This window comes from Sturnus vulgaris, chromosome 1 (genome assembly GCF_052056855.1).
Source record: "Sturnus vulgaris isolate bStuVul1 chromosome 1, bStuVul1.hap1, whole genome shotgun sequence".
NCBI lineage: Eukaryota > Metazoa > Chordata > Aves > Passeriformes > Sturnidae > Sturnus > Sturnus vulgaris.
This window is the reverse complement of record NC_142243.1, coordinates 94,739,568-94,755,731: the sequence shown is the minus strand read 5'-3', so window position 1 is coordinate 94,755,731 and position 16,164 is coordinate 94,739,568. Positions and strand designations below refer to the sequence as shown.

Genomic DNA, 16,164 nt, shown 5'->3' with positions numbered 1-16,164 from the left:
AGCTCCTTTGTTCACTCATATACTTTGATGAACTACATCATTTTTATGGTTCTGGAAAGAAAGATTAAAAATTACACTTGCAAGACTAGAGATCTGTGTAATATTTTCTCAGTGTTATACACACCTGGAAGCATGTGGAAGGCAGTAGTTTCCAATTATTTTTTCTATTATCTAGTACAATGGAGAAAATATCATAATTATCAAGACAGCATGTTCTTACAAGTATTGTGAATATTCTAATTATCTCTTGATTGATAGGCAGGACCCATTATATAGATTTGATCTGGTCATATATACTGTTGGTTTGGTTATAGGTCCAAATAATCATATTAAAAAAGATTTCATTCTTTTTGTGGATATTATAAAGCATTCAGGTAGTCACCCATGGTCTGTCCTTTTGCCAGTTTTAAAGGGTCGTCCTGCTGCTCACATTCGAATTGTCATTGAAGCATTTCTGCAACTGATGTAATAGATGCAGAAACAAGCAAAGACAAAAAGACTCAATGCAAAGAAAAAAAGTTGCAGCTACATTTTATTCAGATTCTTTTCTATTCTGAAGCAGAGCTGCTTTTGCAGTCAGTAACTCCCCTGTTGTAGCTGATCCAGCACAAGGCTTTCTAAAGCTGTTATGTTCCCATGGTAATGAGTTGTTACTCCACAGGAGAAGTCCCGTTCCAGAGAAAAAATGAGATGCCAAGCTATCAAAATCGGTTCTGCCTTCAAGGTAAGTTCAGAGTCTCTTCATATGGCAGAGCTGATTATCCTCCATAGTTCTGCTCTTTATACAAAGAATGTGGCTTCATATTCATATAAACTCAGCTCATTGGTAGAGTTGAAAAACTGCTCTGCTGGCAGTGCAGGGAGACTCTATACTTGCCTTTAAGTTCTGAAAATATTAAAAAAGCTAATTCATATGGTCAAAAGTAACATGTCCATGTTTGTCTTATTTTGCAGTAAACATAGATTTTAGAACTAAGGGTGGTTTGCCCACGGATGAGGTTTAAAAAGGGATATTTTCAATGGCATCAACAGGAACATAAAAGCAAAGAATTGTGCCTCTTAGAAAAAGTAGTTTTATTTGACACTGGCTACTGACAAATACTAGCTTACAGATGGACCTTGCCCTGAGGTCTGAGCCCTCACCCACTGAAGAAGCTCTGGTCTGAGTCCTAAACCAATGCTCCTCCCTGTTCTTTTGCTCCATCCGCCTGCCAGGCTTCTGGCACTCCCTTTCCCACTTTCTTAGGATAGGCTTGCCTCCTAAATCTCCCACAGTCTGAAGTGAAAGGTAAATAGTTACTCTGTAGGCACAGTATGTTCTCAGGTTTCTTCCCGTGTGGGAGTTGTGAGGAGCTGAAGGGTGCTCAGAGGAGATAGGCTGCTGAGGCCATGAGCTTGTTTGCATCTATGCAAACTGAAGTTTCCTCAGATAATTTTTGGTTGAGCATTTCTAGGACAAACAGAAGATAAACCTGCAATATTCCCACCAAATTCCATGTTTTGCCACAAACTCTAAAGATGTCAAGTTTAAATAAATGATGTGACAGTATGTCTGAGTTTCTTCTTTAAATGTATGCCACAAGGCCAAGAGAATACATCTTTTGAACCCATTCTCAGAAATATCTCAAACTCTTATTTTTATTTTATACTCAGCATTGCTGTTTGGATTTGCCTTGATACTTTATTTCTCTCATTTAAATGCCTTGACTTGAGAGATTACATCTTACCTGACTGGAGTGGGAGCTGAATCAGACTTTGCATTTATTTACTGGGATGTTTCTTTAAGGTCAGAGCAAGGTTGACTTGAGTCTAACTTGATAGCTTGTAGTAGCTAGGTTGGAATTTTTTTCTCAGTGTTTCTCACTGTCACTGTCCACCTTGTCCAACATGTCTGGGTCTAAATGCATGTCAGCTGAGAAGCAGGTAGCCACTCTTACCTTGCTGAACAAATGTGGCTTCCTCACTTTGGATGAATGAGGTTGCAGAACTCTGTTATGAATTGTGGAGTATTCTTGCCCTTGTATCATTGGAAACAGATTTGCATAATCAAGCTTCACTTCTTTTCCATCCAAAACGTCCAGAGATAAAGCATATTCTGTGACGCTTTAGGTTGCCTAAATGATAATAAAAAAACAATGTTGATTAGACTTTAAAAAGTAATCAACAGTGTATTTTTCAATGATGAGACAGCATATATCATAAAGAGAAAATTTAGTCAAGAAAAACACAACTCAATTTTTAAGATGTATTTTTGCACGTCTGTTATGTTTCCTGGAACATTCACATGATATAAATGTAAAAGGTTCTTGCTTTATGGTTATAAAGAAGATAAATGTTCATTCTGATTTGAAATCAGTCAAAATGAAGGCTTCACCCTAGTAAAAGATGTGAAGAAGCAGTAGATAATTCAGATGTATCTGTCTTGGAATTCAGGTGTATTTTCAGTATCTGACTTGATTTGAATGAGGTCATTGGCATTTTTGGGATAGATATATGAGCTAGTTTTAATTTTTTAAAACATAAATTAAGACAAATAAGTATACTGTAAATTGCTAAATTCTGAAAGCAAAATAATAATTAAAAATTTGGTGAAATATAATAAAATATTGTTCACTTATGTATTTCTTTTGTAAATTACTTTGTTTCCAAGAAATTCAAATTTAGCAAAAATTTTCATTTGTAGCATCACATTTTACATTTTCATGCTCTCACATAAAATTTAAATTCAGGAATTTCTGGGACACCTTTCACTTGAACTACAACATTTTCAATTGGATGATAGACTGCAGCAGTGCCAGTGCATTGATTGATTGCTATGCTGATCTATACAACAACTGATTAAAACTGGCAGAACACTGAAGATGAATGGAATGGCACTGGTCCCTGAGCTCTATTCCTTTCTTATTTTTCTAGGTCTGTGACTGTAGAAGGGTGTTTTGTCTGTCACAAGTCTGCAGTGGTCATTCTTTCTCCAAACTCTACTGCTCAGGCAGTAGAAGAGCTGCCACGTGCATAGAGACCAGCAAAGCAGAATCAGTAGATAAAGCCTCTAGATGTAAGTCTTAAATGCACTTGAAGCTAGGCGGAGTGGTATTAGAGATGTAAAATACCCCACAAACCTCATTTTTCTCATTTCTGTTTTGTTTAAAAGATTCATCTTGGGATTAAGGAGGACTTATAAATGGTAGGAATTAAATTGAAGGAGTTATCCTAGTCCTGTTCTTTGAATCCATTCAGATTTTCTAGGGCTGGATTGCTGTTTAAGATTTCTGCTATAAAGAACTTGTATCAGCAAGTCCTGATGTTTTTACTAGGAGTAATTTAGTTTATTTGAAAATACATTTCAGACTTCACTAGATCTCAGTAGTTGTAGAATGTGAAGCATATATTTGAAGAATTGGGACTTTAATGGATTTCAGCAAGAAGTGCAGATATAGATGTTGATGATAGTGGGTGGCGCGCGCAGTTGATAGTTGTTTTAAAATCTTTTCCAGTTTATGTTTCTTGGCATATTGCGAGTGTCCCAAAAAAATCAAAGGGAGATCCACCACAGATTCTGCTGGATCCTTCTAGCCACCACAAGGTTTTTGTGGTTAGGCTGCCTTTTTTTCTTTTTTTCTTTTCCTAATCTTTTGTCATTTATTAATACAGCCTTTTCTCATATTTGCAATTATCAGTGGTCTTTTCAGTTACTTATTCAAACTCCAAAGCATTAAAATAACAATAAAAAGTACTCATTTACCCCAACCCTCCTCAGTGGGTATGAGTTGGTTTAGTCCAGTTCTTTCTTTGTCTTGAAACTCCTCCATCATTCTAATTGGAGGATGAAGATTTGTGGCTGTCCTTTTTCATTTGCCAGTGTGGGATCTGGCACTATTCATCTAGTTCTTTTGTATTTTATGGAAGTCACTCCAGATTTTCATTCTCATTAAAAAATGAAGGGCCTTTGGGGCTTGAAAATGTATGTATGTATATATGTGTAGCAATAGGATTCTTTCTAAAAGGTGATGTAGGTTGTGGCAATACCCTAAAGAGTGTAACTGCTTTCTTAACAAATTGAGACCCGTCCCTAGCAGAAAAATGGTAGTCACCTGGAATGAAAACATAGAAAAAATGGAAGAGAATCATAGAGAAAATCACAGCAGGCGAGTAATTTGACAGTATGAATAGACTTCTTGTTTCCATTTCTGTTAGGACAGCTCCGGTGGCGAGGGAAGCAGTAGGAAGAATAAAACAAGAAAAAGAAAGAAAAGCAGACTGAAATGAAATGAGCTTAACAGGAGGGCAGGACAGATTAGGACATGGAAGGCTGCAAGGTTGGGAGCTAAAGTAAGATTCCAGTGAGACTTTCAGAGCCCTGTTTGAATAGCTCGTTTTGCTCTAATCCCCCTAAGACAGCTGTTAGACAGCACTCCCCTGCAGGGAACAACCAGGAGCAACTTGACAACAATAAGCCATATTCCTCACTGTTTCAGACTCTGTAAGTACAAGGGAAAAGTAAATGAATAACCAAGTGAACAATAGTTTTGAGAAACTGGTAGAAGAGACATAAATTCTTCTTTCAGTAATCAATATGAGATGGAAAAAGTGGATCTTCATTGAGGAACACAGTGTGTATAACCTGGTGATTATAATAACACCCAGGAACAGCCTTTTATAGCCTGGATGGGTCCTGTGCCAGAGGCCCCTCCAGATGTAGCCCTTAGCTTACTAGCCATGGTATGGCTCTGCATCAAGGCTGTCTAAATGTTTGAATCTCAAGTCTGAGTAGGGATCAATGATCACCAAGAAACAGTTTACAGCAGACCAGCATGTTTAGGAACCACTGTTGTGTAACCAAGAGGCTGATATGGCAGAGGTTGTCACCAACCTCCTCTGACAAGGATTCTTTGGGAGAACCAGGCTGGCTGGAAAAAGTGGTTATGGCTTTGAGTATCAGGGATTCACCTGTTTCTCACAAAACTTTTTCTTAAGTGGCTTCAAGTCACACTCTCCTTGATGCTTCAGCACTTTCAGTAGCTTCCCAGTAAACAAGCCACCTTTTACTGGTCACATTTTTTGCTGCTTCTTTACTCTGCTGAATAAGAAGTCTCCTGCCACTCCCTGAGACAGTGAGTATGTCTAGGCATACTTTTAAAAACACTACTGGAAGCTTTCAAGGAGAGCTTCCAGAATTACAATGAGATTCCCTGACATTTCAGGTTTTTTTCCAGTTTGATGCTTTCTTTCTAGACTATCTTCATATGATGGTACACCTGAGAAATTGCTTTTCTCTTTGCTTTTTCCACCCTCAGCTTTCACATGTGTATCAGTCAGTATCATTTTTTGTTGTACTTTAAGTTAGGTAAAATGCAAACCTCAGGGGAAGCAAACTGTTTCCCACAAAGATGCATTCCTATTTTCTTTGCTGAAGCATTACTCCTGCCTTGATTTGCTTTGTCTTCAGAATAAGCAGCAATAGCACATAACCTTTGCATATACATTTGTTATTTTCCTGCTTATTCCATAAAATAATTGCCTCAACGCCCTAATGCAAATGTCTTGTAACTCTACTTTTACATTTTGAAATCATGCTGTTAACTGGGGTTTTAGTAATTTAAAGGAAAGTTAAATATCCCCTAGTTAAATTGAGCACCCTGTAACCACCTTGAATAAAAGCTTTTCTCATTCATGAACTAGAAAAGCACTGTTTAGAATTCTTACACTGTATAGTGTTATGTTCTGAAAGCAACTTATCCTGAGAAACAAACTGTTTTTTTCTAAGCCAGACATGTCAAATTCTGTTTGCTTTACTTAAGAACCACTGAATTTCCTACTTCTGGAGATTTAGGCAAACTTTTTTTATGAAAGGTTTAATTTAGAAGAGTGTTCTAACAGACTTATTTTTCAGTAATTCATAGTCTGTCTTGTACTTAATCTTGCAGAGACAGATGCTGTGAGCTGAGGCATCCCGCATATGACATAAATAGTCATTAACTATCACTGTTATTCAACTTCCCCGACATAGTTTTCAACATCTCTACTGTAAACAATCATCAGAAATTCAGATAAATATTAAGAGTTGTGCAGGTCTTATTTGTAAAAAAAAAAAAAAAACAAACAAACAAAAAACCCCAAGAATCTTAGAAAAATTAATGATAAAAATAAATTTCAGTTTCTTTATTTTAGTTCTATAGCTGATTTCTTTAGGAGGAGGTTCTAGCAAATGGAAATGCAGTTGTATTTCAAACAATTTCCTCTATGAGTTTACAGGAATATATTATGACGTAGTTGGCAGAATTTGCTTAAGGAAGAGAACTAGGCTGCAGGAAGACTGAATTTTCTTTTAGCACTGGGGAAGTTTGGAAGTAGGGAAATTTGTTTTCATCCTTGAAAAAATCATAACTGATACTAATACCTGTAAAATAGAAGGTACTTACATTTGCCTGGAGATTGCAATGATAGTGTTTATTGTTCCTTTTTTGATGAATATTTTAAAATTAAACAACAGGCATACAATACCACGAGACCTTGCTCCAACTCACATATCTTCTTTAATATGCTTGCCTGAACTGTACAGCTGTTATCACCAAAGCATCAGAGTGGCTGATAGCCCATAATGCTCAGGTTTATTTTAATGATTTTAGTATTAAAAGTACCTATGCTTGTAAGTCAGAGGATCTATGTGACTTACATGCACAATCATGTAAGGTTGTGTTTCTTTCCTACTCAACACCTCTGTGTTGCCAACAGATCAGAGGTTTGTGTACTGCTTTTTATTGTTGGCTTTTGACAGTGGGAGGGATTCTGACTACTGTAGATTTCTGACAGTTTTAGAAAAGCTGCCTCCATCCCTGAGAGCCGTAAATCAGGAGGTTGCTGTAGGTGTCTGTTTCTGCTTTTAGAGATGGATAATGGAAAATGTTCAGGAATGAAATGGTGCTACTTCTGCTTTCTTTTCCTTTTGTGTCTTTTGATCCATTCCCAAACTTCTTTTTGTGTCTCTGAAATTCTTGTGTGAAGGTCAGAAAAATAGAAAGTTGTTCAGCTATCAAGCAGTGCCATAGTTTACCATCCCCTGGCAAACCCAGCCAAGTGTGACAGAGCATTCTAAATTAATGTAAATGGGGTAAAAATGTAGAGCTTTTTTGTAAATACTATCCTGGACTTTCACTGTAATGGAGTCTGTGGTGCTACACATATTTATATCAGATCTTTGTTATATAACTGTCTATTTTATAGTTACCCAAAGGTATATACTACACTGTTTAAGGACAATTTTCATATAAAAATTCCTCTTTTTGATATGGTGCCACTTTTATTCCTATGTATTGACCTAGGCTTTGTAAACATGATAGAGAAGCAATTGTTTTCTGTCCAATTAGCCCAACCTTTGCCTTGGTTGTAAAACTTTATGCAAAATATTCCTTGCAGTCTTTGCAGTCCAATGAAACAAAGATAGACTTATAACTCTTAAGGATTTTTGGCAAACTGCTAATAAGAGCTTTTTAGAAACTGTAAGACCTTCAGCTGATGGAAAAATATAAGAGGAAAAAAAAAAGACTGCAGTCTTGCACAGGCAGTAATGATGACAGCACCATTAATAACATGGATCATTAAAATTTATAAAAAGCTATTCTTAATATAGGATATAAATACATTTCTCAGGCAGAGCTATGAAATTTATAACTTTTTTATTGTCACCAGAGGACCTTCCTAGTGCTCTACACCCCTCCACTGTCTGCCCTCCCTCATAAATCACTGTGTGGTTAATAACCTAGATTACAACTACCAGTTGCATTTACAGAATTAAATATTGACTATGTGAAAATGTTATTACATTTTTACTGATCAGAAGACCGCAGAACAGCCCTGCAGGACATGTAGCTGAACAGAAATATCAGTGTAATCTTTGTTGGAAACACAGTTATGGGATGCTTGGTAACAAGTGACGGTTTTTAGAAACAGAAAAGAGGTGGTGGGAAGTGAACTCCTTAATTTCACACTGAGCAACGCGTTACCCAGAGCAAGTTGTGTATTAAAGGCTACTTCATTTTTGGCTGATAAGTTCAAGACCAAATACATGAAGTAACTTTTAAAATGTGAGTCCCTGTGTTGGCAAAGTGCCATATCAGAAAGTCTGATAGTATTTCTTCTCAGGTCTGAGATCTTGGTGAAATGAGCTGCATTTATAGCAAGTAATGGGGCTTCTGCCAGGTTGGCTGGGAGGCTGACCTAGGTTTTAGTACTTGATGGGCTGTTTCTCATATCACTTCATGTCTATTTTTCCTGTTTTCTGATTGGATGAATTTTTCCAAGGGTCTCTTGAACTTCCTCTTCTCCATAACGCATGAATTAACATACTTCTCAGAATAAAAAAGTTTCTTATTAAAAATAATTTAGGTTTTGAGTCTTGTTATTTATTTAATAATTGATTTAATTGTCCCTTAGAATCCTTTGATATAATTTCATTGTTAATGCAATTTTTTATTAGGATTCAAGAAAAAGCACATGCCCAGATAAATTGCCATTTTCCATGTCACTATTACACTCCTGAACTTCCATCTGAAGGAAAGTAACTCTTTTTCTTGCTCAGGTGTAATTTTGCTGCTGCACTGGAAATAAATTCATCAAACGGTCCATAGTCTCAAGAACAAGTCGAAGTTTTCAATCTGTGATGGCCTCCAAGTTTAGCCTTACTTAGAGATTTGCAGAGCCCTTGCTGGATCTCAATGCAAACTATATAAAAAAAAATTCGTCATGGTAATGATTGTGGGAAGACCAAATACTCCATTCCTTCCCCTTTTAAAACTCTTTCTGGATTAGAAGAAACAGGGAGTTATTCTGGAGAGAATTCTTGTAGATCTAATAGCAAAAGTGCCAGATTTGTGAAGTGTTTCATATTTTGCTTTGATATCTGACCCTAGTCAAAGGAGTCCATTTGTCAGATAACTTTGATTATGAGCTGTTTGGTGTCACTTTGCAAAATTTATTCCAGGCTATAGTGGCACAGAAATCTATTAGTGAACCTTTACTTAACATTTATATGCATTAATTAATAACTGATAATTATTTGTCAGCAAATTTTCAGCATTCTGCAAGTTATAATATTTAACATTAAATACCTTTATTTTTCTTCAATAATAGTAACAATATTTTAATAATATTTGACTTTTTCCAAGTTCTGTAGCACGTTAATACTGTTCACTTTTATACTAAGGGTCTGTGCAAAATCTGTTGAACAAATATGTAAAATCATTGAAGGAATTGCTCAAATTTATTCTATTTTGTGTATAGTTCTTGTTGGATAAATGCTCTAACACTATGTATCAGTGAAGAGCCTGATGGGAAGGGGTAGCAGCCATGTTTCTGAGGGCAACAGGGAAAGAATTAGAAACGTGTTGTTGAGTGGTGAGGCATACAGAACTGTGCACAAAACCAAGGAATTGATATCCCTCTAGACACAGACAACAAACAGTGAATAATTTTTACCAGAGAGAAGAAACGTTTACCCTGCCTAAGAATTCTGCTGTCACACAGTTCTCTGGCTGTATATATCAGTATGGGAAACCTTCCAAAAGATGACCTTTGTCTCCCTAGTGGCATTTTGTATTTCATTCCTTGAGACACTGACATCTGAAAGCTTCCTTCTCTGTTTGTGTGGCCAGACCACTTCAGTGTCCTTTTGGTCATGGTAGTATCACAAGACAGGGATACATTTAGAAAGCAGAAAGATAAAAAAAAAATAGAGGTCAGGTAGAAGAGTACGAAAAGGATATATAACGGGAAACGATGACAGCAGAATCATAATTTTCACATAAAAGGAGATGTCTAGCATTTCAAAGCTCCAGGGCATGTCATGTAGGACCTTCTGGATGGCTCAGTCCAATCAGAGCATCTCTTAGAACAAGGAATATGCCAGCAGCCCATCTTGAGCCTCAAAATCAAACTGTTTCTTTCTCACTAGATGTTTTGATGAGCGACACACTGAATAGGTACTCTTTCCCCTCCAATTAGGCTTAGCATCAGAAATGTTGACCTTATTTAAGCCATTTCTCAGATTTCTTTGAATGACTTGAAATGTCTCAGCATTTTATTAGTTTAGTCATTATACTTCTTATTTTGAATGAATTCAGGCTTGAGGTGGTGTTGACTGACCCCAGTGGGACGAAGTGAAGTCAACCATAGTTGACTTCTATACATTCAAGGTTATCCTTGATATAGAGTGCAACTTCACCTCTTCTTTTTCCCTGTTTTTACAAAACAACCTATAGCATCCATCATGTTCCTCTGAGCCATGTGGGTTGTTCCACCATGTTTCAGTTATTCCTGTGATATCAAAACTTTCTGACAGGCCCAGGAGCTCCAGTTCCTCCTGTCTATTCCTCAGCCTGTGTGCATTGATATACATACATTTAAGATGGTTGGGTTTCTGGTTCTTATCTTGGGAGATGCCTAGGGAACATTTGTTGCTGCTCTGGTTGGCCTGGCTCATTCCCCTAGCATGAGCATTGATACTTTAGACCTTTCTTCTGAAGTCTTTCAGTTTAAAGCACACCTCAAACAGCTGGGTTTCCTGCTGCTCTTGGTCTAGCAATATTCCTTCACCCAACAAGTGGTGTGGACCCTGTCGAGAGATGTGAACTTTGGGCAGGCTGTTACCTACAAGCAATTAGCAGACCATGCAGGCAACAGCAGAGCAGTGAGAGCAGTGGGAGGAGCAATGATGAGCAATTTTCTAAGTTCACATTAACTTTTAAATAAAGTTGATGGAAGTTGGGGAATTAAGAGGACTTTCTGGGCTAAATGTCATTAGATTAAATTTATCTGCTACACATGAAGTGGTCTACCATGAGTAATAAGGTCTGTAAAGTGTTTTTAATCTGCAGTAACGCATAATACAAAAAGTTTAATGTGGTTTATTTCCTGCTATTTATGTGTCTAGATTTGAAAGAGAAACACCCCTTTTAATTAGTCACACATTTTATTCTCAGATGTTCTTATATAGTTTTAGTTGTGGGAAATCTTTAATACAGATACAGACTTCATTTTAGCAAGGTATAAAGAGCTTTGGTTGTGCTAACAGAAGTCTATCCTTTTGGATGTAAAAAGTGGGAGGAAGAAGGAGGAAGAGTAGACATTTGGAGTGATGGCATTTGTCTTTCCAAGTCCCCATGACACATGATGAAACCTTGCTTTCCTTGAGATAGCTGAACATCTGTCTGTCCATGGGAAGTAGTTTTTGTTTTGCTCTGTATGTGTGTGGCTTTTGCTACCCTATTTAATTGTTTTTATCTCAACCCATGAGTTTTCTCACTTTTACTCTTCTCCCTTATCCCACTTGAGGGGAGTGGGTCTGTGGTTACTTGGTTTCTTTCTGGGGTTAAACCATGACAAGTTCAAATGCATAGACCTGCAGAACTCTTTGAAGTGCTATGAGAAAAGCAGATTAATAACAAATACATAAAAATTAGTTCTATTACAACATGGTAGAAATTTACCTCACTTTTATGGGAACAAATGGCAACAAAGCAGTTAGAGGAAAGGTCTTTCTTAAGAGTTTTCATGCACAGTGCCCATTCTTCTTTTCCAACATGAAAATGCCTAGTTTTACAGATGATAGTTAGAAAGTATATTCTCGAGTAAATGTAGTCAGGTTACTCTTGATTCTTACTGATTGACTCTTGACAATTTTCCCCCTTTTCCCTAATTTTTGCCAGTTACCTTTCTTCTTTTTCCTATACAAAACATTTCCTGTAGTCAGCAGACCTTTCAAAGATAGGTTTTTGACATGTTTTTTTGATAGGTTTTTATTGTTTCCCTGCTTCTCAGTCTTTCATATTTGTCTGTTAGAGCTGTCCTTACAGTACAGGGGGGGAATTTTGTAGAAATAGCTAGCTGATGCTTCACACAACAGTTAATAGGTTATTCACCTCCAATAAAAGATGCAGAGAATGTAGTATCTATTGGACAGCTGAGGGCAGTCAGCTCTCCATTCCATTTGCACAATGTCATCTCATTAAATAGCATCCCAAATTAATGTTTGTATCTCTCAGATGTTATATTCTATTCAAGATGGCACTATGAGTAAACTCTTTGCATGATCAGTAGCATTGCCTATCACCTGTGCACTTTCAGAGAAGGAAGCAAACAGGTTTAGCATTCTGCTGTCAGGAGGGAAAATATCTACCTAGCAAATAAGAGGGAATGCAATAAAAGTTGAAGTAAAGCATCTATGTTAAAGCAGGCTTTGTGCTGTGTTGAGTCTTTCATGCTACGTCCAATTCAAAAAGTATCACAAGTAACTGCAGAACACAAAACCAATGCCAAATCTGAGCACAGGGATCTAATTTACTCCTTGGAGAATTTAGATGGCTTTTAGAGCTACGTCTTTCTGTATGCAAGTGTCTGTACGTGTGTTTGCATAGACAAACATGCAATAGGAGAATTACAGAATAAAATCTGTATTTGTTTTGTCTTGATGTAGCCTTCAAAGTGAATCACTTAGCTACAAACTCCTTTCATTTCTGCCACGCAGTCTGTGAGAAATTGGGGCACTTGTCCTTCATAAAATATGATTTAGTTCATGAAAGTGTAAAACTACTAAGACGTATTTCTTCTAGAAGAACCCAAACACTTAAGCCATCTGCATTCAGCAGTTCTACCATGCTGTTTATTCAAATGAGAATTCTTAACAAAAAGGTTACTTCATTGGGCCAGTTCAGCTTGTTTGCCCAGCAGGAGCTCCGCACTTTATTTAAGCTTTTAAACTCCATATCAGTAGCATGAGTTGATGTTTAGTGCACAATAGGGATACAGTATAGCCTAATATATGCATTTTTCCTTCGGAATTCTAATGGTTTAGTACTGAAGGAAATTGACACAAGCCTTATAGAAATTAAAGCAAGGCATTTATTTCATTCAGAGAATGCAGTGACTTCCAATGGTTGCACTGCTAAGGACTCTCAGCTTTGAAAGGGACCTTTTATTGTGCAGGAAGAAAGCTCAGATATAGCGCTAAGCGAAAATTTCAGAGTCCAGATTAGCATGCCTAGCAACTCATTGCTGTGGACGGTTTTTTCCCAGTCCCCTACTAGCTGAACTCTTTCCGTACATCTTTAATTGATTGGGTTAATATAAACCCTCAGCACTACCAGTGTTTGTGTGGCCCCCATAATAAGGCTATTGTGTGCTTCTCTCTACTCTTGTGTTCCCTATTTAGGAATGTGTCGCTCTGAGCAGTTCAAAAGTGTGAGCAAATGAAAAAAGCCACAATCACTTCATTAATGATTTGTAAACAGAATATCCAGTACTGACGCCACCTGCATAGGCTTTCAGAAGAAAAAATACTGGATTTGCTGAAGCTCTGTGTAGAATCACTGTGGAATTTATTTCGGCAGAGTAAATAAATGCCCCAATTAACACTTTTACACTCAACCAAATGGTTGTATTTAGAGGAAACAGTTTCTTTCTTCAAGGAAAAATTCAAAGGAGACATGGGATAAAGATAAAAAAGAACACCCCAAAAACAAACAAACAAAAAATAACCCTTAAATCTCTCTAAGCAAGTTTTACACAAGACGGCACACAGCAGCGGTTGAAGTTATAAAGGCAGACAGCAAAATGTGTTTAAAAAAGGAATGTAAAGTAAGAAAAAAGTTCACTGAAATTTCAAAATAACAGCAAATGTGTTTATAACTTCAGTTTGCTGCTGCTGTAGGCCTCATTAAAGTAAGCCTTTGTTTTTTCCTTTTCAAACACTACCTATTATGACAGCTAGAAACAGCTTACCAGCTGCATACTGTCATCTTGGCCTGCCAAGATATCATGTAATCATTCTCGGAGTCTGAAAATGGGTATCCACCACTGGCTTTGTGAAGATGTCAAAAAAACTAAAATTGCTCTGCATGCATATAGTTCTAACTACACTGCATAGTTGTTGATTTAAGAAAGACTTTTAGTAAGCCCTACTGAGGTAATATTTATCTACTGTACCTTTCTAAATTAGAGGCAAGCTTCTTACATGGCAGCAGATATGCACAGTTTTAAGACCTGTCAAATACTGTGAAGTTCCTTCAAATACAAGGAAAGAAAATAAGAGTCAGGCTTCTTTCTGAAATGCCAGGCACTCAGCCTGCAGTGACACTCACTGGTGCCTGCAATGACAACCCAAACCCCCTCATCAGCCAGGGGATCACCTGGCTCTCCTATCTGATCTGCCATCCTTCTGTACTCTGCCTCTTACTAAAGAAAACATGTTGCAAAGGAAGGAGACATGAAAAGGAAGCTCTGAGTATTTTATCCGGCATTTCTCAAACTGTCTGTGTCACGTAAGACCATAAAATCCCATAAGTAAACAGTGGAGTGAGTCCATATTTTCACTGGAGCAGGTGAGGAGAGATTGTGACCATAGTCAGGTACACAGAGCATTGCAGAGGGAGCCTTTGGAGGGGAGAGTGGCCTCTGAGTGAGACATGGCTTGTGCACCACCACTGCTTTCTTTCCTGTATCCAGAACAAAGGCTTTCTCACTTCACAGAAGGATTCCAAAACACCGATTTTTCTTTTTGGAGATGAAACAGCTGCCCATCCTGAGGTGCATAGTGCCGTTCCTCACTCTCCCCTTTTGCAATGGTCTGTACAGTGAATTTGTGGACAGGGTGAAACAGGTGCTGTCACCCTGAAACACAGCAAGATAAAATATTTTCTGCAAAACTCAGCCACAGTCAAAAAAAAAAGCTCACAGGCAAGATTTTTCAGGAAAGAAAGAGGACACAACAAAGGATGTTGATGTATTGATTGAGGTGGGTTGGGGGGCAAATGCATCTTGGATACTATAGATAGTGCTCCTCCTGTCCTACATTAATCTGAGCAAGAAGGGGTGCAAAAAAGGAAGTTTAGAATTTTAATAACATACATCCACCAATTAAAGAGTTCAGTTAGGTCCAAAGGGACTTGGGAACTCCTGAAAACTTGCAGAAAAATCAGTCATCTTCATTGTGAGGTACTATCTATTTCCCAAATGTTTGCCTATCTATCATTTTAATAGTTTATAGACCATTGACTAACTGTCCTGTACAAAGATGTAAAGCAGGAGTAACGGAAATGGAACATAATTCTAGGATCCAGAGGTTAAATGTGATTGCATCAAGAAAAATATTGGCATCATATTACTGTGAAGCTCTTTGTCATTATTGTTGGCTTCACTCTCACTTCTCATATACAGGCTTATGGTAGTATTATGTTCTTTTAAACTAAAATTATGAAGCATGTTTTTGCAAAGTTTTGGGCTCTCTTTTAAAGATTGAATATTATGAATGGGGTCTGAAGGTCTACCAAAATTGCTCAAACTACTGTACAAATTATTGAGTAAGGAGAACCCTGAGGTAATCTGCATCAGCAGGAGATGTAGCAAACAAAAAAAAATCACAAGAATTAGTGGAAGCATGAGTTAATTTACAAATAAAGGTAATATGTGTCATTAGCACTTCTGCCTTCCTCCATAGACAGAGGTTTCTGGACAGAACCATTCTGGATGGGATAGCTAGAATTCTGGCTGGTTTTCTTGCATATTGTATTTAAGGGTCAATGATGCAAAACCATGCAAAGCAGAAAAACTTGTGGTGCCTGAAAGGTCTCACAAATTAACAGGCAAGATTATTGCCTAACTGTGCCAGAAGCCCACTTCATCTCCTATTTTAAACAAATGTTGGCAGGTATGACAGACAATTTAATCATTGCAGATGCCTCCAGCATCTTTACAAAGCAAAAATATAAATATAATGAACATCATTCCTACTCTGGGAATGTGTGCAAAATAGGCATGGATTTAGAGGATCCTAAAGCAAGGAAGCTGACTTTTTGCTCACCTGGTACTGATGATGATGATGAAAGGAAGTTTATTCTGTGGCGTCTCTGTTTTAGTTTCTTGGTGGATTTCTTCATATTAAGACCTAACCATGCAACAATCCTTTTGGTTTTCCTGATTATCTTAGCAAGACATTCACAAATAGACAGGAGTGAAGTTGCAGTGTGTTCCCAGTTTTAACTTCGGAAGAGATCAGGGCAGGAGGGAATAACATAGAGCTCTCCCTTCCTACCAACCAGACACAGATCACATTTCTGTTCTTTGTATGTAGTGTATATTGTAGAAAAAAAGCAAGATGATTTTTTCCAGGAACAGTTC

The 16,164-nt window shown here is 37.4% G+C and overlaps 1 long non-coding RNA gene across 1 annotated transcript in view; it reads left to right on the top strand.

The window, feature by feature from the left end:
- Positions 1–633: 633 nt before the first annotated feature.
- Positions 634–16,164, top strand: part of LOC148225360 (uncharacterized) — a 170,229-nt gene continuing 154,698 nt past the window's right edge. The window contains exon 1 of the long non-coding RNA XR_015806251.1: positions 634–724. This is a non-coding gene — a long non-coding RNA (uncharacterized LOC148225360). The remainder of the gene's footprint in view (positions 725–16,164) is intronic.